The sequence below is a fragment of the Phalacrocorax carbo genome, chromosome 21 (assembly GCF_963921805.1).
Source record: "Phalacrocorax carbo chromosome 21, bPhaCar2.1, whole genome shotgun sequence".
Taxonomy (NCBI): Eukaryota; Metazoa; Chordata; class Aves; order Suliformes; family Phalacrocoracidae; genus Phalacrocorax; species Phalacrocorax carbo.
In genome coordinates, this window is record NC_087533.1 from 3,088,772 (window position 1) to 3,111,369 (window position 22,598).

The following is a 22,598-nucleotide window of genomic DNA, read 5'->3' on the forward strand; positions in this document are numbered from 1 at the left end:
TCATTACACCCTACCAGTGGCCCCCCAGGCGCATTACTGCTCCTCCCAGCACATCTCCATTCCTCTTCTGTTTCCATTGCAGCCCTTGGTCCAGGGACTGTGCAGAGATTTTGGGAGTCAGCATGACCCGGCGATGAGAGTCATGGACTTCCCTCCTCCCCACCCCCTCCTTCTTGCAGTGCTGAAAAACCCAACTACTGATCTGAATATTTAAAACCAGCCCTCCTGCGAAGCCCTGGACCCAAGCACCCCTGAGCTACATGTCAGATCCAAAGGAGCCTGTCCAGGGACCCCCTCTCATGCTAATGAATAAGGACAGTAATTAATGATCATCATTATTTGTGTTGAGGTCTATGAGCGCTGTCACCGCTGACTGCGCTGGCAATTACAAAGGCTGCTCCCGCATTACGCTGGCCAGTGGGAGAGGAGGAGGAGGAGTGACCGCGATGCTCGGGGCTGGCCAACCCAAAAGTACCCCTCGGCATCACCCTGCCAGGCACGAGAGTGACCGGCAGCAGGTCCCCGTGGTGCTCCAGCCACCTCACCATCCTCCTCCTCCTCCTCCTCCTCCTCCTCCTGGTATCAATCAGCCCAGCAGAGCCTGCTTCCCCAGATGGGTCTCACTTTCTGTTCCATCTCATTTGACACTTCATCAGCTGTAGACGGCAGAGACACATGTCAGCTCCTGAGATCCATCCCCTACCTGCCAAAAGGCTTGTGCTCCTTGGCAAGAAATGTGATTAGTCTGGTTCACGGCAGAGATTTCTCTCGGCGTTATCGTGGGGGAGGCAATCGCAGCCCCCATCCAGTTTTCTTCCCCTTCCCCAGCCCAGCAAAGGTTTGTCTCTTATTCTGGCCCAATGTAGAGGTCACACAGAGCTCTCCGTGCTCGCTAAGCCGATTTGTGCGTGCGCATTGGGACGCTGGTGCCGTTCCTATACAAAGAGGCTGTGCCTCTGGTGCAGGATGCAGATGTGAAGGGCTGCGCTCGTTATTCGCTGGGTTAAGCGCAAGCTGCTACTCGCTGTGCAAAAATACCAGCAGCATACGTACGCTCGTGGTCCAAAGAGAGGGAAACCCCTTTTCTTCCTATGTGAAAGCACCCTGAGCATGGAGATCTCTCCTGGAAGCTTTGAAGCCCACTCGGTGCAGAGGGAGAGGCTGGGCAGCAGACGGCTGCCGGCAGATGCAGCCGTACCACGCCAGCAGCCTCGTACCTTCCCATTTCATCCTTCCAAATTCTCTAGCAGCCAGGGAGATGCTGAGCCGCCCCGCAGACTCCCCCAGAGATCCTTCTGCTCATCCCTCTCCGTAGCCGGTCCCCACCCACGTGTCCCTGCTGCTGTCTCGGTGGCACCGCTGATGGGGAGGTCCCTCTGTATTTCTCTGCGTTTCGGAGGCTTTCTGCATGTGTGTCGGTGTCCCATAAAGAGTAACAACAGGCGTTATGTTTTGAGGCCGTTTGAAGAGAGAATGTAAAACCTGATAGGTAAAAATATGCTTCTCCATGTGAGTTCCTTCAGAAATTAAACACAGCCTGGCTTTCAGCGGTGCCTGCGTGGGTTTGCCGACTCCCCTTTCCATGGGGCCGGTGCTCCTGGGGGCTCGACTCTCCCCCATGGAGCTGGGGTGCAATTCCTGAACCCTATGGCAACCTGCTCAAACCAGGGGGAAGACATTGTCTCTGGAGTCGTTGGCAGGTGGAGAAGCTAAAGGAAGTGAGGATTTAAGAGCCTCGATTCCTCCCGTTGCGCACTGGGGCTGTGACTTGTGATAATGCCCCTAGGCACCGACTGTAATGCACGTAATAAATTAAAACCAAAAATGTGATTACTTTGTTGCTTGGAAGACAAATGCATGTGCCTGGGGAGTAACAAAGCATGTTTGATTTGTTGTTGTTTTTACTATGTTTACTATTATTATAACTTATTCCAAATTATTCCAGCTTGAAACGGAGAGGAGGCCGTAGCTTGCAAACCTCCTCGGAGGAGTGGGTTTGGGGAAGGAGGCAAATCCTATAAAGCCGAGTGATGTGGCACGGAAAGGTCTTGATTGTCTGGATGCCGGTGGGGGAATTGGGAAGGTCTCGGATAATGGAGGGAGTTGAATGGAGCTGGTACACATCAGCTGGGTTATTTACATTCGCACGGCGCTGGGGACTGGCGCGGAGAACAAAGGCGCGATAGGGGCGAGTGCTTCGCAATCAAAATGGGTCAGGCAGAGTCATCACCCCCCTTTCTGGGATGCAGAAAGCTGAGGTGGAGCCTTGCTGGATGCCTGCTCACCCTGGGTAAGCTTCAGCTCGGAGATGAGTCCTTGACTTTGGGTCCGGCTTCCTTCTCCATCCCTCGCACCACGCAGCATCGCCCGGGGGGCAACGCTCTCCCGAGACCCTACAAGGCTCCCATGGGGACGACTAAAGGAGGATCTGCTCTTAGTTTTCTTCCCTGTAGGAGCAGAAATTTCCAATGAAAGCCCCATCTCCCATCATTCCTGACTAGGGAAAAAAGAAATGGAGCTTCTAATACCCATCTCCACAGGAGTCTCTAATGCTAAAGAGCTTAGAGGGAGCACTCATGACTTTGAGAAGAGTAAAAGCCTCCCTTGTCCCCTAAGCGGTGTCCGGCTCAGTGAGCCAATACGCTCTGATAACATGGCAGATGGGTATTTCTAGCATTTGTTTTGATGATGAAAGTGTACATTGTGCTCAAAGATGCCCCCAGGACACATTGTTCTCTGGATAAAGTGATGAAAATTAAAACTAAGTTTCCTAGGTCAAAGGGACGCTCGTTAAACCGTTCAGGCCTAAGAGGAAAAAGAAGGGGGGGAAAAAAGCCCAGCTAACAAAACCCAATCCTTTCCTTAAAGGAAAGTGCCTCTGGGGGAGCCGTGCGGGATGCGGGAGCTGTTTGTTGTTTGCCTGCGCTGGTTTTGGACGATGATCTCGGTGCATCAGGTACCGTGCACATGGTCCCCTGTTAGGGAGCAGGGCTGGGGCTGGGATGCTGGAGGGGCAGAAAACTCTGGGGTAGCTCTTGTTTTAGGGTTGTGTCCAGTGCCCTCGTGCCAGCCAGGAAAATGCAAAGCGTGGGGTTTAATCTAGGGGAGAACACGTCAGGACGCGGTTCGCTGCAGCAACAGGCAGTGGGAAGCTGGGGATGTGCCGGTCGGTAGGGCTAATGGTGGGAGAAGGACTGCAGGAATGGGACCACAGACTGTCCCACTGTAAGGCTACTGATGCGTGCTGCTCTCTGCTTTGCAAAAAAAAAAAAACCAAACAACCAAAGAAGGGGCAGCTGAAGGAAAATGCAGATTTCACATAGGTTTGGGTCCAAGCAGGGACTACGCGTGCTCCTTGCGCGGCTGCTGGGCTTTTGTCGTCTGCTTTCTAACCCCCTCGCTGTTCAAGAGCAAGCCCTGAACCCCTAAAGGACCGCGTTTCCCTTGGTGAACGGGAAAACTCCACGTTGCAGAGAGGGAAATGCCAATCAGTGGGAGCGAGGAGCAGCGTGTGGCCTCTGCGAGCTGCAGGAAAAGCAACACAGCTATTCAGAGCAGCTCGGGCGGCTCAGGGAAGGAGTTTGGGTTTAGTGGTTAGATGGGAAAAGTGGTCTTGGATTCTTTTATAACCACATTATTGAGACAGCAGGGGCTAATTGTTTCCCTTCTTTGTTGCCCCAGTTTCTCCAGTTATTCAAAATGGGGCTGATTTTTACCTGCTGCCTAATGGAGGTGTGAGCGAAGCTCGGTTTGTTCTTGCCAAGTGCTTGGGCACCCCTGAAAAAGCGATGCCACGGAAAGGCAGAGTACTTTTTGGACTCAGTAGCAGAGTATTAGACACATCAGCTATTGTATTTTGGCTCTACACAGTTGTTACCCCATTTACGAATATGCAAATCCAGCCAGGCCACCCACCAAATAATCATACCTCGTTATTCACAATGTTTAAGGGATCAGTTAAGAAGAACTGAGTGTTGGAAGCGACCTCTCTCCCCTCCCTCTCTCCCAGAAACAACGCCAAACCAACAGTCCCTGTGCTTATTTTTCCATGTGTCTATTTTTATGCGATATAAGCCGTGCTGTGTATCTCTGACTGCTTTTCCCCTTGTTTGTTATTTGATTTGCCCTCCAGAGATCAGCAAAGAGCGTCAAATGTCATTTTAGCTCTACCCTCCAGATCAAGGGAGAAGATTAATAGATGAGGGCTTTTATTGTGTGGGTACGTGTGCGTGCGCGCGGGGGTGTGGAGCTCTCTCTTCCTAGAAGTTTTCTGCCTGGAATTGAATTTGGGACTCTCTGCCCCAGAGTCGAGCACCACACTCCTCCTCTCTCCCTGCAAAAACCCATCAGAGATATTAATCCACTCGGTGGCACGACGTGCCCTGGGGCCACGGGGTTTTTTCGTCCTTTCCTCCATCCTCCACCAACCCCCATTTATTTTCTGTCATTAAACGGTCTCCTTTTGATCCGGCGATTAATTTCCAGACGAACCCAGAAAGTACAGAAGCCTGCACGGGCGCGCGCATCCGCGAGCAGGAGGCGGTTTGGTGGCACCAGCTGTAATTACGCTGCGGATCGAGCAGGCTTCTGCTACATCCCTGAACCACAGCGGGCACCAAACGCAACAGGTGTTTGTAGGATTAAGCTGGTCTATGGGAAAAAAAATATATGAATGATGAATGCGTGTGTGTGTGTGTGTGTATATATATTTTTTTTTTAGTTCCCCCACCCCCTTTCTCTGCAAAATTTTTCCTCTGGGGAGCGGCAGGGCTTTTGTTTAGGAGCAGCATACCTTTCCCCGTGAGGCATGTTTTCAGCGCACGGAGCTTGCTCCCACCCGCTGCCCAAGCGAAGCCCGTTTTCCTGACGCCCCGGCTGATAGGGAGTCCTGCTGTAATCCCAACTTTCTGTTTTGCTTTGAAGGAAGGCTCTATTCAGGGTGGTTAAGCACAAAAGCTCGAAAAGGCAGATGCTGAGGGCTTAAAAACCAGGAGCAAAGAGAACAAAAAATAGGAAAAAGGCTGCAAGTGCATCTTTTTTTAATCCCCTTGTATTTTAAGGGCTGTGTTCACCTAATGAGGGATGCCTGGGGGCAGGGCAGCCCTTCAGACAAGCAGCGAGACATGCGTGATGGGAAGAGGTGAGAGCTGGAGTTCATTAATGCATCTCCTTAACGGCAGGTCCTGCCTCGGTTTCCCTTTTTCTGCTGTTACCTGCGGCGTGGGGGCGAGCGCCGGGGAAGGGTCTGGGGACCGCGCACGGCCTTGGGCGATGCTGGGGGCCCAAAGAGGCGTCAGGATGGGGGATGCAACCCGAATGCAGGCGTTTTTAAAAAAAAAACACACCCATCCTTTCCACTTGACTTTAAAGTGGATTTATTTGTAATTCACTCTCCGTGTACGTACTATTAAGGATTTGGGCTCTCGGAGGTTTTTCTTGTTTAAGATGTATTACTTTTTTTTTTTAAAAGGGAGCACGTGAGGGGAAAAAGCAGCGAAGTTCACCTTTAAGGATTTATTATCGTTCCTCTAGAGCAGGTATTTACTAGGGGTATTTCTCCGAGGAAATGACTGTCGATTATAAAAAATAAAATAAAATAATAAAAAAACCCCACCCTCTCTCCTGAAGCCAGTAACCTTGCAGAGTGATGGATTGTCTTGCTGAAAGTGGAGTTAGGGAGAAATAGAGAAGGAGAGGAAGAAATGTAGATACCGTAGTATACTCCAGGGGGTCGGGAAAGGGATATGAATTATTAAGTAAAATTAATAATTGAAATAATTAACAGCTGCAAGAGATTTTTGTCCATCCTCCACATAATAGGGTAGCAATGTTTAGTATCAAGCTGTAGTAACCACTAGTAATTTGATGTTAATTAATTCGTTGGCTCAGCATTCCAAGCATTTATGGGTGTTTTCTTTCCTTATAAATATATTAATAAGTCTAAATAATTCTACAAAGTAATTTCGAAAATAAAAAAAAAGAAAGTCCTAGCAAATGGCAAGTCATTTATTTTTGATCAGTAATTAAAATGGCTTTTTCTCCCCATGAATGTACATCAGAGGAAAATGGCTTTGTTCTGAGGAGCTTCTAATTTTTATTCTTCTTCCTCTGATACGAATCGATAACGTTTGCTGTTTGGGGCCAGGCCGCTGTGCTGTCGGCGTCGTGATTCTTTTTTTCATTGCAGGCTTTTTTGGAGTTTACTGCTGGGTCTCCTAAAGACCAGAGGTTTTCCCTCCCCTGGCCCCACAGCTCTGACCCCCGTGGGTAATTTAGGAGGGGCTGAAGCAAAGGCTCCAAAAGACGTAGCTCAGTGATGGTGGCTTGTACTGGGGGCAGATAGATTTGGAGGTGCCGGATAGGTGGGTGATGGCGGTGGTTAGGAGGAGCTGAGCCCTGCTGGAAGCCCTGCGGGGACGTCCATCCCCCTCCCTGCGATACGGAGGCAGATAAACGGGGGCGTGACGGGGTTTATTGCAAACCCGAGCGCTCTGCAACGGGGTTGGAGGTGCAGGATGCAAATGGTTGTGGGGGTTGTGGGAGGGTGCAGCACTGCTCTGCTGACCTGCACCTCCCTCTCTGGTGGGGGTAGAACCCCAAATGTCCCTGCTTTGAACGGTGATGGTGTCAGACCCTTGTCCCCAGGCTCTGGTGTCCCTTGCTCACGTGCATCTCGCGCTATTTGGTGTGGTGGCGTTGCTCTTTGCTGATGGCTCAGGAAAGGGATGGTCTGGATGAAGTCCTCTTGGGTTGTTGAAGCTCTGCAACTTCTCAGGGAGCCCTCACCGCTGGTAAGAGCGGCGCCAGCAGTGCTGAGCCCATGGCCCAGGTAACGGCAAGCACTGTGGCTGGTTATCTCCACGGGTGAGGCTGTGCTAGGTCAGATGCAGGTTGTAAGGACCTTCCCACGGGACCAAACACTGCCATACCTCGCTGAGCGGAGAGGAAAATTGGGGTGCATAGGGGAAGGTGGGGTACAGGGGGAGGCTGGTAACAGGAGGTGAAAGAAGACCAGTGATACAGGGAACTTTTTTGCTGGGCTGGACTCAGAAGCATCATCACCCTTCTGGGTTTGTATGGGGCTATGGACTAAAAAAGGCATTTCCTACACAACAACAGAGAAGGGGTTTTCTATGGGCTGGCGGCACCAAATTCAGTCCCAGGCCATGCTGCTGGATGCAAATTCCCTTTCAAAGCTGAGGCAGTAGAGGCTGTGCCCTCTGAGCCGTGCTTTGCTTTCCACCTGGGGAAACTGAGGCCACACCAACATATGGGTGAAAAAGGCTCAGGGCTCCAGACAGTGTTACTTCAGCACTGGATTGGGGTCTGGGAGCCCGGTGGGTTGGGATGCTCAGCGTTTGGGATGCTTGGAGTGGGGCTGTGTGCTGGCCACGGGGTCTGTTGGATGAGAAATGGCATCGCTGCCCTCGGGGAGCGCCAGCATCTTATCTGCAGGCGGCAGCGGCGGTGCCTCCCTTTGCCAAAGCTCAGCAGAAATAGCGGGGCAGGGAAGGGACTAATTCCCGTCCTCATCAGCAGATGGGGGCGAGATGTATTTCTGGCCCAGCTGGTGGGAGAGGAGGTTGCAGGGCGTTATGGATATCCAGGCCGGTTTTGTGCTGGGTAGCAGGGGCAATTTAGGTGCTGAGCTGGAGGGATGGAGGAGAGCGCTTCAGGAGGTGGAGCGAAAGGTGGGAAATACTACTTCTTTCCCCCCATCCTCGCTTCTCACAAGCGCTGTGGGAGCTGCGAGGCGCCTGGCAGCAGGGACCGACTGCTCCTGCCCCAGGGAGCGAAGGAGCCTTGAAAGTTTGAAGGTAAACTGATGGGGCTCGGCTATAGCAGCAGACTTCTGCGTGTTTCTCCCACTCGGGGGTTTGCCCTATATTTAATTTTTTTTCCTGACTGCTTTAGTGACTCTGTAAACGTTGCAGAGTTTTTGTGTATTTTTTTTTTCCCCTTCCTGCTAGATGAAGTGGGTTTAGTTTTTATTGAATCAGTTTCCTCCGAGGATAGAGGTTGCGAGTGGATAAAACCTCTTTCAATCCCATAAAAATGCCGTCAGGGGATTCACTTAAATTTATTTAATCCTGTGCACTTTATCGTGGTCACTTCATCATGGCAGGTAAGTGGATGCTAATGGATCCCTTCTTTTCATGGCCTGCAGCCTCCTGGAATTAGATCCCCCAGCTGCAAATCTCTCGTTTGTGGTTGGCATTTTATCTTCTTTCTTTTATTTGATTAGTTGGGGGGGGAGAGCGGAGAGGCAGGGCGCTCATTTCAGGGTATTAAGGCCAGGAGAGCTTGTTGCTCTAATCTAGTCTGACCTTCTGGGTAGCACCAGCCAAAATTTCACCCGGAGGAGATGCTCTGCGAATGTCAGGACATGAAATCCTCCCTCCACCCCTCCCATCCGAGCCCAGTGAGCTGGGATCGCTCGGTCCAGGGTTGCATTGCCAAAGAATAAGGGAAGCTTGTGCTCTCCTTTGCCTCGGCGATGAGTCAGAGTTGATGTGAATATGCCTCTTCTGATGGCCTGATTCACTATCCCCCAACCTGACAAGCCCTTTTCATTGAAACGTTCAACTTCATTGTCACTAAACCATTTTCTTTTATAAAGTCGAAGTGTTTGGATGCTTTCAGGTGAAGGTTGTTGAATTGCCTGCTCCATTAATGCTTTTAAAACAGGGAAATTTTTCCTTTTGCTGTCACAATTCGGCTTTTTTTCTTTTCTTTTTTTTTTTTTTGTGACCTGCTTCGGTATTTAGTTTTGGCTGCTAAATCCGAAGCACTTGTCCTGTCTGACCTCTGAACTTCAGCCTGTGTTTGTCTGCTCGGGCCCAAGGCTGTGGGATGCTGCCCCCGTCACCGTGTGGTCCTGGCCCCCCTCGAAGCTCCAGCACCTTGGCTTAGAGAGGCAGAGCCGCGTGGGCTGTCCCTCGTGATGCTCTCGAATCCTTTCCCACAGCAAAAATATATCTGTCCAGGTTTAGCATCATGCCAGCGATGACATGTGGAGCTCGGATGGAAATTCAGACCAACTTAGGCTTCGGTGAACCAAAGAGCTTCAGGCTTTGTGCATCGGGGTATCACCGTGTTGTCCCCAAGGGCAGCAGGAGGGACTTCTGCCCTTTGCAAATCTGTCCCAGAGCACTGAAAGGCAACCTCAGGTAGTAGCTGAATGTGTTGCAAGGTCTTATCTCTAGCAAAACCTTAGCTGGGGGCTATAACGGAGAGTTTCCTGAGAGCAAATTAGCCTTTCACAGTACCAAGCATCAAAATTGGGTCCTAACTCCAGAATACTCTGCAAAGGAAAAAGCAAAGCCTGACGTGGGGAAAATTAATCTGGCAAGACGCTAGTCATCAGTAACATGGGAGGAGCGGTGTGTGCTGATCCCCGAAGGGATTTATTGCCTCTTGGAAGGGATCCCCCGCACGCCAGAGCATCCCCTGGCACGCACTCTCCTCCCCGTGCCTCCCCGGGCAGGGGAAGGCTGGTGTCAGAGTGTTAATGAAAAAACTAAATAACTCTTGAAATGCAAAGCCATCGGTTGAAAAAACAGAGGCTGATTTTGAATTATTAAGGAGCCCTATCGCTGCTTGCTGCCGAGAGAGGGGAAGGGAGGGGATATTGGTGCTTGGGAAGTCCAATTATTTCTGAACTGCAGACAGTCTTATTAACTTGGGCAGAAAATTAATTAGTCTAATTAGAAAACCTCATTGGAATTTGGTGAGGAGTTACTGGGGGAGATGATAGTGGTGGTGGGGAGTTGGGGAGTGACAACAGCCGTGCGAGGGAGAGGACGGAGGGAAACGCGAGCGACGGGGGAGCTGGTCAGATTAATGGGAGCAAAGGAAGCCTGGGAAGAGGTGGGAGAGAAGCGGGAGGATTTGGGTTTTTCAGGCGTAACGGTCTAAATTTGGCTATTATTTTTTTAAACATGAATGTTCCTATACGTGCACATTCATATATATATTATATATATACACATATGCTATATATATATTTTATATATAGAATATAATGCAGAGGAGATTTATCGGAAGGTTTCTGTGGGTGGCTGTATTTATTTCTGATACGCCAGTCCGTCAGCACGGGGTTTTGTTAGAAAGTGCTGGGTGGGTGGTTTTTTTTTATCTTCACGGATTTATGAAGTCCTTAAAACATCTGTTCCGTCCTGATTCCGCAGTCCTTTAGCGGCTCGGGGAGAGAGAGGGATGTTCCTCGGCGGAGCTGTCTCGCTGCGTGCGGTTTGGATAGAGACACGTTTGCTGAGTGTTGATAGCAGTGATGGAGGAAGGGAGCCGGATCCCTCCTCGGAAGGGATGGGGTGAAGAAAATTCGTCCTGGTGGTCCAGGCTTGATGCCGGTGATGGGACGAGAGACGCTGCAGCATGGGAGGGGACGATCGGGATTTGGGGTTATTGGGCTTTTTGAAGGAGAGCTGTAGGAATTCAGTAAGAAATCAGCCTTTTACTCCTTTCCTCCTGTGAGCCGTTGGTTACAAAAACGAGCATGCTTTCACCGTGCACCACGTAGGCGGGAGATAAACACTTGATTCATGACCTTTTTGACTCAAGAGTATTAAAGCCGGAGATGGGCAAAGGCCCTGATCTAGGAGGCAGTCTCCCCAGGCCATCGCAAAACCCAGCAGCCAACCTTCTAGTATTGAAACAGCTCCAAAAAAAGTACGATAAAACACAGATTTGGATGAACCCGAGCGCTACGGCGTTTGGGATCTCAATCTGATCTTTGGGCCGCTGCTTTCCCAAGCTGAACCCACGCGCAGGCGTAACATCCATCCTACCGGTAGCAGGGGCTATGCCTATATTTGCAGCTCAACTGCCTGCGAGTCCACCCCTCCGCGGGACGGCACCGCGTCCCCCCAGCCACAGCCCCCGGCCGAAAGCTGCCGCCCGTAGGTGACATTGCGGGCTTTCGCGGCGGCTGAGCCAACTCTCCAGCCTCGCAGGCTGCACGGCCCCCGGGTTTTCCCCAGTGCCTTTGCTCTGCTGGCTTTTCTGCCTGTTACTGAAATAACCTGTCAAGCTGAAGCTAATAATGAGCCATAAGTCAGATTCTCTCTGGTAGGTTGCCCTGGGTGTCTATCACAATCTTTAGGGGTGACCCAATTATGGTAATTGGCCAATCTTGCTACTGGTGTTTTGAAAAGAATTGCCAAACAAAGGAGGAGAACTAAAAGCTCCCTGGAAATTCGCAGAAAACCCAAATATAGCGTTTTCGGGGCCCCTTTTGGCATGAGGTGCCTTTCATATTAACGTCTTCAGTCTGCCCTGCTCCGATCCCTGCCGAGAACAGCAAAATAAAACCCCAAATGCAGCGGATCGCGCGGGTGATGCTCCATCCGAGCGGAGCATCACTTACCCCGTCCCCGGGATAGCTAGTGACCCAGAGATACAGCTGTTTGCCCAGCTCCATGCCCAAGACTACACGTTTAGAGCAATAGTTTCACTCCCACTCGGTCATAAGACCCTGATTTTGCAAGAATATCTCAGATTATTCAAGGGCGGACCCAAGGGGGAAGGGAGGAGGAGTGATTTCTTTTCTGCCCGGCTGTGTACGACATGTACCTCCAGTTAGTCAGAGCGAGATAAAGGGAATAAAGACAATTTTAGCCCCATCCTTGCTCCTTTCCATCCCCCACCACCCACCTTCTCTTTCCCTACACACTGGCCTTGTGTAGTGCACCGGTATTATTTCTGCATCAGAATAATAATAATAATACAGAGAGAACATACTGTTATGACTGCTGTGACCTCCTGCCCAGCGTGCTCTGCTGAAACGCTGCTGGAATTGCAACTTGGCAGCGATCTTCTTAGTGAAGGATCGCTTCTGGCTAATCTATAATTTACAAAACACACTCAGATTCATTTTTATGGGGTGTTTTGATACGATGCTATTTAAAAATCGGAAAGAAACGACGCACCTTTTGAAAGGTTGCTCCCGATTCCTCTTGCTCTTTTTTTGCGGGGGGCGGGAGGGATGTTATTTTTCTTGCTGTTACCATCTGAGCAGAGAAAGGGAAGTTCTCGCTACCGCAGCTTTCTGGCCTATTCCCTGTAGTGCCGGGGCCAGAGCCTTGTGTTGCACCTACGCCTTCAGCACCCAAGCTAGCTGTGCTCACTGCGACCTCTGTGTGCTCCTGTCGGCTTCCCCCCTCCCCTTGGCTTGTGATACATATTTAGAAGCAGGAAAACGAAGCGTTTATTCCACCCTCTGCTTTTGCTCAGGAAGGCCGGGCAGGGAGGGAGAGGAGGGCCCCCGTGACACCCCCCCAGGTGATGCTTGGACTTTCCGCTGGTACCTGCTGCAGCCTCTTAGGACTGGAGTGCTGAAATGTCCTCGCGGAGCAGGGCATAGAAAGCTCCTGATATACCAAATATGAGTTTCTGCTGGCGGTAGGGTGGCTCGGCACGGAGGGCAGAGCCTTTTTGGGCGGACCAAGTCTTGCTTCTCAGGTGGCAGTGCTTCTCCCAAGTGTTTTACTGCCTGCAGGCTCCTCTACTCTTCCGTATGCTGTTTTATGGTGCCCCTTTCTGACTAATGCAAATCCCATCCGGCATATATTAGCAGGAAGGGCATCGTTAGCAGGAAGAGCAGCGCTGTAAGAAACCAACCATGAATCTTCTCGGGCTCACAGGGCTCTGTGAATAGCACAGGAGGGATTAAATATGTTCGTCTTTATAGTCCAAAGGGAAGGGAAGAGGTTTCTCATCAGACCCCGGCTGCAGCGTGTCCGTGGTATGATGATGTAGCTATAATTAACCTCCTCCCCGATGGAGACTGAGCTGCTTTTCAATCACCCATGAGTTGCCCAGCACGGGAAGGCAGTGTCTTGAGCAGGAAAAGCTTCATATCTGCTGATAAATAGAGGCCATGATCTTCAGCAACCAGGTACTTGAATGCAGGGAGCGTCGGCAGACCTTGTGCTCATTTATATCAGCGTGCAGGCTGAAGTAGGTAGTGTTTTATGCCTGCCTTCATCCATGCAAATGGGGAACGCCAGCCCGCTGGCAAGGAGATCTGCGCTCTTTGAGAGATCTATGGGAAATAGCTTAACTTTTCTGACATTTCCATGCAGTCCCAAAGAGCTTTAGCTGTTATTTTATTAAAACCTCGAGGATAGAGTTGGACAAACCACTTTCTGCCACCCCTCCCCCCCAAAAAAAGATACTTGTTAATGCAGCTGGGTGGGGGATCTCCCACCAGGTGGGTTGCAGGGAGATGCACGATGGGGAGGCAAGGATTCACACGTAGAGCAGATTGATGAGCCCTCAGTCACCTACAGTGGGATAGATGGATGCAGCAGGGGGGTTGATGCTAAAAAACGGGCTGAGGTGCCCCAAACCTCTTGAGGAAGGTGGATTGCGGAGCGAGAAGGTGGTCTGGAAGGCAAGACGGAGCGACGTGCCGGCTGGTAGGGGCTGGCAGGACGGGACGTTGGGCTCCACGTCCTTGGGGATGCCGTGATCCCAATTACCGGGTTAAGAGGCATCAAGCTCAGCGCGATGTCTGAGGAGGAGTAAACCAGGCTCTGGGGAGGAGCACGTGAGTGAGGAGTGTTAAACAGAACAAAACTGATAATGAATGCTGCTGTTACAGCACCTGTCACAACTGCTCAGGAGTTTAATACTGTGCAATTTCAGAAGAGAGAAACATCTTTCCGTGATGATTTCTTTTTTTTTTTTTTTTTAAAGAGGAAAAATATTCCTCAGTCTCAATGCTTATCTTCCATTTTAGCCTTTTTTTTTTTTTTAACCCTTTTATAAAGGTGAGGGAACTGAGCCAGCCTATTGCACAGGCAGGTCGGGAGCGAGGGCTGGTGTGGGTTACTGCAGCGTCGCTCCATCTCCTACCCAATCGCCTCAGTAAGGAACTGTGCAATCTTATTTTAAGAAGCCCACATAGCCACAACTTGCTGCACAGTTAATATTTAGGTCAGCAGAATCTAATTCCTTTTAAAATCATAATATTATCATGGTAATTGCAAATGTTTTCATTAGGCGCTTGCACTTGGGAGCCTGGCACATGTCTGCAAAGGGTTTTTGTTTCTCGCTCGGGTGTCCTGGCTGCTAAGCAATAGCAAGAAATACTTTGTCCCCCTTTACTCTCCACCTTCAAAACCCAACTGCTCTTCCCTGGGGCAACCAGCTACGCATCATCCTCCAGACACTCCTACAGCCCCGTACGATGACCAGGGATTGCAAAGGACCTTGGTAAATGCCACCACAGCGCTCAGTCCCAGTGCGATATGGATTATTTTCCTTTTCTTATGCGCTACCTGCCTTCAAACAGGCCTTGCACCAAAGGCTGAGTGAGCACCTGGGGAGCTGGGGATTTGCAGCCATACCCCGCGAGCATCCGAGCACGGGCAAGGAGAGACGGGAGAGGTGTTGCCAGGCTGTCATTTTACTGTCGCATTTCTGCCGCGCTTTAAATTCACCGGCAGAGCGAATTAGCTTTCCTTAAGTGAGTTATTGTGTCTCAAAGTCAGGGCTCTGCTTCCCGAGAATAAAACAAAACTCTCTGGAGATCCGGTCTTAATACCACCTGCCTGGAAGTCCTGATAGGGGACTTAATGCCGAAATGAATATTCATCCTTTGCGGTGGGAATTCTGATCCCGCTCCCCATCTCATGGGGGATTACAGCCCTCTCCCGGCGGGGTGGTGTGGAGAAAGCTTGCTTTGAGATGGGGAGCAGAGGAGGGGCTGTCTGTCCCCAAATATCCGTGTCCCAGGGCTGTAATGCTGCAAGCTGTAGTCCTGATTTTCAGGCCAGATGCTGACTTGAGTTGGGACAGGGCAGAAAAAGCGAGGCCACCTTCCCCCTGAGCTTGCTTCTTTCAAGTCTAAAGACCCCGGACTGGAAGATAACGCCATGCTGCTGCTCGCAGTCATCCGTCTGTCCGTCTGCAATGCCTGCATGAGCATCTCAGGCGCGTTGCACGGTCGCGCCAGGAGTGACCAGCCGCAAATGCCCGTGCTGTGCAGGAATTGACCCTGCAGCTGGGACTACTAGTGAGAAAACCGCAGGAACCAGATCCCAGATAACAGAGCTCCTCGCAGCTCAGTTGTCCCTAGCCGGGGCTGAAGAAAGCTCTGCCAATCCCTGCCGCAGCCCGCAAGAGATAGCTGGACTTCGTTATGCCTTGTTTAAATAACATTTTTGTTTCTACAGTGGCTAATCTCTCCAATTCCCCTAATGTGTTGCTGCTCGGCGATATCCACCAGGGATAATTGGGACGGTGCCGGGACGTGGGGCATCTCCCACCCCCTCGCCAGCGCTGGAGGATTTTGAGTGCAATTTTGTCTCACTCATCAAACGGCAGCTTTCCTCGCCAAAATCACAACCTGTGCAAACTCTGCCCTAATCAAATCTATCAAGCCCCAATTTAGAAGCCTAGCTGCTGTCTGTTTATCAGGGAAATGGACTCGAAATTGGCCCCTTTAATGGAAACCCGGCTCTCGCACAAGTGTTTGAATTAATGGCAGTGCCTGCTGCGAGCCGGCAAGTTGGGCATTTGATTCCAGTTACAGGAAATTGCCATAATTTCTGCTCCATGCTCATCTCAAGTGACACTAAGCATCTATCTTTTTTTATTTTTCCTTATTTATGTATTTTGGGAGAGGAGGATGGCATTGTACGTGGGCGCTTTTCCCCACCTGAAGCAGCTGAGGGGTTGTCTTGTTATCATGGCAACCCTTGCTTAGCAGCAGACCTTTTGTACACTGAAAAAGGGAGAGAGAAAGGAGGTCTGGAGGAAGAAAAGGATGGTTTGGAGGAAGAAAAGGATGCAAATAAGATTGTAAAGGCTGCTTTCAGAAATGGGACCGTTGATGCGTGGCTGTTGGGTACTGCCTGCAGCTGCTGTGCTTCTCTGGTATAACCAAGCTAGGAGAACGGAGGGGTAGCCCAGGGGATGTCCGTTTGCTGGGGCTGGACCTCCGAGGAGGTCCTCGGAGTGCCATCCCTACAGAGCATCCCTCCTCCTGGTTCCTCAGAGCCATCCTGCCAGGCAGCGAGGGTGCCTGCTCCTGGCAGAGCTCCTCACCCCACAGCAGGCAGGCATCTCCTTGGGTGACCTCCTGGAGAAGCAGCGCTCGCATGCGCATCTTTGCGGAGGGAGAACGGCTTCTTAATTTAGACGCCTGAATATAAAAGTATGTAAATATCCCACCCTGTGCTTCAGATGCTGCGGGTCTGAACTGTTTGCTTTAGCCGTGCCTGAAGGTCATGCCCATCCCCCTGGATGCTCAATTGGGTTTGGTGCTCTTTTTGTTCCTCCCCTTCTCCTTTCCTCTGGCAAAGGTTACACGGGGAGAATGAGCAGCCGGGGGCTCGGGGCTCTGTTCCCGGCTGTAAAACAGGGAAAATATTGAAACCAAGGGAGGGATGCGAAGATGAATGCGCAGATTTCACGAAGCATTTAACACTGTCATGAGAAACACCAGAGAAAGGCTGAGGAGGAGGTGAATAATTTTGTCTTGGGAGCGGGTTTGAACAGTGTAAAATAAATAAGGCCTGGAGCCACCCGAGCAACGAGGACCCCTGCCGAAGCCTGCGCTGGGACGGGGATGTGCCAAGAGCTGTAATTCACGCCTGCCCCGATGTTCGAGCACTCGACTCATTGACCCTCGCGCTGGTCGCTCAGCGTGTCCTGGGGTTTCTCTGCAATGCAAAGCAGAGGGATGAGCTGAAATCTCTGGGCGCGGGATGCGTCTTTGGGTGTTCAATGACTGCGACGCCAGAAGATGGAGGGGGATCCCGCATCTCCCGGCACAGGGGGAGCACTGCTGCTGGCTTTTTCCTTTTCGCCCTTGGGTGCCTCTCTCTGTAGCAGGCTCTATCTGTAAGACCCAAACAAGAGAAGTGAGCTTCCTTCTCCACCCCTTTAGAATTATTTATCTAGCTGTTGCTTTGCCTGGGTTCAGCACGGCGTAGGATGACTTACATCTGCTCAAGTTAGGATCCTTTTATTTTTAACCAGACCTGGCCCTAAGTCATGCAGTACTCCTTGGCAGAGCCGTAAATTTTCAGAGGCAGCCTGGCAGCCAGCAAGCGGGGCGCGGACACGGGGAGGAACGAGTTTTTGGGTGTATGGAGGGGATGAAGAGCTGTTGGCATCTGCTTCCACGGAGGCAAGGGGCTGTGGGGAGGGATGTGGGCAATCGTGACGGTGGCCCAAAGGCCCCAAAGCACTTGCTTGGGCTGTTTGTGTAGGAAAATTGGATGAGGTGGTTCTCTTTTCTCCCTGAAGGAATATTGTTTTAAGAAATGTTGGCAGGATGGCAGTATAGGACAGCAAATAAAATGCGGAGGAGTATAGCCTACAGGTGTGTGTTGTGAAATCTGTAAATAAGGCTTAAAAAAGAAAGAAAAAAACCATGATATGCAGCTGCAGAGTTCCCAAATTGGCTAAGGCGGTGCATACATCGGTGTTAGCTGCGTGCCAGTGCTGCCAGGTCCCAGTGGCTCAGCCCTGCCTTCCCCAGGCAGAGGTGGTGTAGGAAGGAGGGAAGAGGGACCTGCTCCTGTTTTCTCCAGGGAAAACCAGGGGAAAAACCACCACTGTGGGTTTGGTGGTGCCTTAATAGAGTTGGCACCTGTGGGGGAAGAGATGGTTTGTGGGTTTGGGGCATCTGCTTTGTTTTTCTGCTGGTGTGTAAGTACTGGTGAGCCCTTTTGGGGCACGCAGGTAACCCTTTTTCTGGAATAATGTGCCTCTCCTTTGTCCCGGGGGATCTGCCAGCAAGTCTGCACGAGGTCTTCGCCCTTGTGTGGGTGCATGCATCTGTAAGGGTGTCTTCCATCACTGTTTTTTACCACTAAACCCCACGTTTAAGCAGCAATGGACGCTGGGGCCGAACGCTGCTGTGCACATGGGAGGAGAAACCCAAGGGTATCGTTAATGCCTCGGCATCCATCGCCAGCCAGCAGCCTGATTCGGGCCGTGCTCCCTAGGACGAAGGTTGCAGCTATCTCTTTCTGCCCCCTCTTTGCCAGCCAGCATCGTCCTATGATCCTGACTGACCTCCTTAAAAGGGATCAACTGGGTAAAATGAAGAGATGAAGAGTAGAGGGAGGAGCCGGGGAGGGGGAGGAGGAGGAATGAAATTAGGAGCAGATATTAATAACCATGTTAAATATTTATCTGACCTCCTTTCACATGATCCTTTTTAATGGTGACCCAAAAAGCTGATGCGCTAATATTCACTCTGACTCTCCTTTCTGCCTCTCTGTCAGAGGCTTTGGGTTTGAGCAGGGGAAAAACCTTCCTTCTCACCTGCCCTGGGAGGAGATGCTGGGCTATGGGAGAGTCCCGAAGGAGCCTCAATTAAAAAGTGACACTGCTGATGAAGGGGATTGTGATGGGAGTAAATGTCCTTTGGGGAAAGACAAATAAAATTCAGAAATACGAAGCGATGGATCGAAGGGGCGGGACAAAAGTGAAAATATCCCGTGGGAATTGTAGCGGATTTGTCTGGCAGTCACCAGCACCGCCGCACATCTCCCGGCCCGTTTCTGGCACGGATCGGCTTCAAAGGTGGGACCCTGAGCCGAACCACACGAGCTCCTGAGTCTTCTGTGGGCCTGGGGCTTCTCCATCTGTCCGGGCAATGCTGCTGGGGGTTTTTTTGCACTCCAAACCCTTTTCTGCAGTGAAGAGTTCCTCGGGTCTCTTCTGTCCCACGTAAAAATACAAAACCAATAAAGTTTATTTGGAAAGACAGCCTCTAATTAGACATTTGCTGGAGACACAGGTGCTAACCATGTAGTTCTGCTTTAGTATTGCCCATTCCCATCCGACTGAAGGATTTGTGGTTTTTGCTTAATTTTGATTTTTTTTTTTCTTTGTTTAAGCAGACCTGTTCTGAATGGCTCCCGGCATTTTGAGCTATCCCTGTGGGTGACGTTGCTACCTTTACTGGGCTGAGATCTCAGGGGCCGAGAAGCATTACCAGCTCAGTGAATTACGGGCGATGTACAAGTCATTAGCGAAGGCCTGTGAATTTCTGACCGGTTTTCCTTCCCTGTGCCTGAAAACATTTTGTGTTTGAGGGCAGAAATATGTGCCGTGGTCTGACCCGTAGCTGAAGATGAGAGTGGGAAAGTGCACAAGAGCGGCGGGGTTTCGGCAGTGGCTGCGGTTAAGTTCTCCGAGGCAGGTCTGAGCTGGGGTGCAGGGGAAGACCAGCAACAACTTAGTGTAATTTTAATGCAGGGAGCTCCTTCGTGTCTTTCTGATCACATATTTGCTGCTTTTCCATTCATCCCGTCAGTTTCCTTCTCCTGAATTGCAGGAGCATCGACTGTGCATCCAAACTGGTCCGTGCTTTCCATCAAATTGCCTTTTGTTGCTGAAGTGCCTGCTGTGCTTTCTCTCTTGTTTTGGTGGCTCCAAGCCCATAAGAAGCCCTTGAGAACCCACGTGAAATATCCTCTCATATTATAATATTTACCTCTTTAAAGGAAACTGAATTCATTAGAAGCGGGACCGAATACAGTGGGATCTTGCTAATCTCACCACCATCAGCCCCCTGGGACGACACCCTTTCAGTTGGCTTGACTAGATCCTCTGATATGTGATTTGTATTTTCAATTTAAGCATCAGTGAAGTCGTAGCATTGCCTCAGTTTCCCCTTTGCAGGGAGCTGGCGGCACTTACCCAGCTCTGTAAAGTGCATCGGAGATCTAAACCTGGTGACTCCCTTGCTCCGACAGCCTGAAGGTTGGGGAAACAACAAGCGTTCTAATAGCACGGCGCTTTTTGGGGGGTTAAATTAATGGAATTAGGGACAAAAGGTGGCATTGGAGCCCAGTATGAGAGCACAGTGTGGCACAGGACTGTATTTTTCCAGCAGGATGGCGCTTTCCAGGCCCTGTTACAGGAGTGTGACTTTAAAAATTAATTGCATTTATTTTTTCGGAGAAAACACCCCATGTTTTTTGCGCCTCTGAGCTTGTCCTGGATGGAGAGTGCTGCTGAGAGTCTTTTGCGAAGTCCCTATCGCCACCGCCGCCAGCAAAACAGAAATGCGTTTAATCTTACTAAATGTAATCTTGTTGTAGAACAGGAAATTCTCCGCTGGTCAGAGAGGATATTAAGATGCCTGCTCTGAAAAGTGTTTGAAATTATCATCATTAATCTGGAAATGATTATTGCTTAGTTCAAGCTGAGTAACGTGAAAAATAAAGTTAACCTGAAGTGTATATGGTGAAAAGTAAATTGGATTTTTAAAAAGCCCTCGTTGTCCTAATGGAAGATAAGATTAATAGCACGGCTTAGGAATTTAGAAAAAGTGCGGATTTCCAAAATTTAAAAGCAACTGGCATTTAAGATGTTCGGAAACCGCCCAGTCGGGGAGGTTTCTGTCTGGTGCTCACCCAGCAGCGGCTCTGTGAGAAATCAGATCTCTGTAAATTGTACGAAGAGCACCCCAAATCACTCCTCACCCAGAAAATAACTGGTCACCCAGATAAAACGCTTCGTGGGTTTTCTTAGTGCGGGTAATACGTGTGTTCTCCAGCTCCATTAAACGTAGTGATGTTTTAACCCAGGGCGAGCAGGGGAAGGCACTGTTGCAAGGTGTTGAGTGCAATTACCCTCGGGCCCTTTTGCAACCACCGGGCTCGTTGCAATGAGGAAACATCAACGTTAACAGTCTCTTCTCTTTTGCGTCTCCGGTTCAGCACGACGCGAGGCTGAACGGGGTGCGTTGCAGCTGGCAGGCAGGCTCAGGCAAGGGTGCAGATGTGTGAACTGGACTGCAGGCGCTTGATTTCATCTAAATTAGTGTAAGAGGGGACCTGAGCCTCTCTGATGAGGAAAGCCAAGTCGTCCAGGTCTGACCTCCAATAGAGGCGTGTTAACGCAGAGTAGTTGGGAATCCCTATCTGTGGACCCGGGGATTCCTCCACAATCCCTCTCTGAAGGTTTCTGGCACTAATATAGCCTTTTCGCCATCATCTTTGACCGGGTTTGGGTTATGGATGTGTCCTCGTGTCTGAGCTGGAGCCACGCTCTCGTCCTCGCAATGGGAGCCGCAGTTGTTGACTTGTGTTTCGGAGCTGAGCCAGCGCCTGGCAGATGGAGAAAGGCACATGATGAAAAGGAAGGCTTGGGGGTGAAGTTTTTTTCCTTCTGTTTTGAGCAGAGAGATTTGAGATAATCTCTGATATTCCCCTCTTGCTGTCAGTCCTGTCTCAAGTTTGTTGCTGTGAACTCTCCCTGGTCTATTTTTTTTTTTCTTGTTTTCTCTCTGATTTGGATCTGAGAGCGATGTCTCCTCCTGACACCCACTGATCTCTGATAGCACCGCACTAATAAATCCTGGGTTTCTTTTGCCTCCTTGATCCCCACTGAGGCTCCCATCTTGCATGGGCCTGATACCCAGGCCCATGGGGCTGGCAAACTCTTGTCCCCACACAAGCCCCAGAGCCCGTGCTTGCACTGATAGAAGGTTAATGCCGATGGGGTTTCACAACTTTTTGATTTATTGTCTTTCGGCATTCATCACTCTTTTCTTTAAATTAAAACTCCCTCCAGATGGGGTCTCTGACACAGATTTATTGATCTGCAATAAAACCTCCCTCATAACCTGTACAGCTGCCCATTCATCTTTCAGTGAAGGAGGGATCGTTTCTCTGTGGATGTCCCAAGAACGAAAGCGAGCTGCTAACTTTTTCCCTCTTCTGCCTGTCTTGTTTCCCTCACGATTCCCATGCCTCATCTCAGGTGGTTTGCAAGGCACTCGCTGGGAACGACATCATCTCTGAGCTGGCCCTCGTGCACCTTCTATCTTCAGGTGCCCAGAGGGTGACGTGGTGGCAAAAAGGCCAGCGGGAAAGGTCCCAAGTGATGGGAAAGCCGTAGGAGTCTATTTTAGATACTGCAAGTCCTAATGAGGCTTCTATCCCCGAATGCCGTGGGGGTGTGCAGAGGGAGGGCATAGTGGCAATAAGTTATGGCTTCTCTGGTGCAAAAACCAGCTATAATTAGATGCTTAAAGAAATTCTAGCAAGATAAGTTGGCTGGAAGCTGTAATGATCATCTTGTTTGTGACTTCTCGCTTTCACTTATGGGCTTTTTTTGTTTCCACAAATGGTTCAATTTCCTAACCTCAGATGGAGGAACCCATCTGATAACGTTGTCTTTGTTGGTGATGTGATTTTGCTCAAGTTTGGTTTTTTTAGCGATGCGATCGCACCTTCCAAAATGCTTTCAATCTTGGGCTGGAGTTACTAGCAAAATCAGTTGTTCTGAGAAGCGCCTTTTTCCAATGACAGAAGAACGAGCGTGTGTGCGTGATACAAAATATGATGTGGAAATATTGAGTTTCTGCAGTTTCAGGCAGATTGATGGAAAATGAATCACCAGAACAGATTCTGATGTCTAGACTTGCCCAGTTAAACTCTTCTTCCTGAGTTCCCCACCGCAGGAAGATGAAAATGAAGTGGAAGGCCAAAAGGTAGCCTGAAGCTAACCTCTCTAACTTGCATTTGTGTTGTGAAGCCTGGTCCCTGGCTTGATAGACCCGGTACCTAACGTTGTCAGGAATCACGCAGTGTCACTCG

The 22,598-nt window shown here is 50.2% G+C and overlaps 1 protein-coding gene across 2 annotated transcripts in view; it reads left to right on the top strand.

Moving 5' to 3' along the window:
• LOC135316683 (protein CEPU-1) overlaps window positions 1-22,598 on the top strand; it is a 354,709-nt gene that overhangs the window by 143,633 nt on the left and 188,478 nt on the right. The window contains exon 1 of one of the 2 annotated variants that reach the window (XM_064470908.1): window positions 7,739-7,817. The exons of the other annotated variant lie outside the window; for it this stretch is intronic. The gene's annotated coding sequence lies outside the window, so the exon portion shown is untranslated. Of the gene's footprint in view, window positions 1-7,738; window positions 7,818-22,598 lie in introns of those variants that run through there. 2 annotated transcript variants of the gene reach the window in all.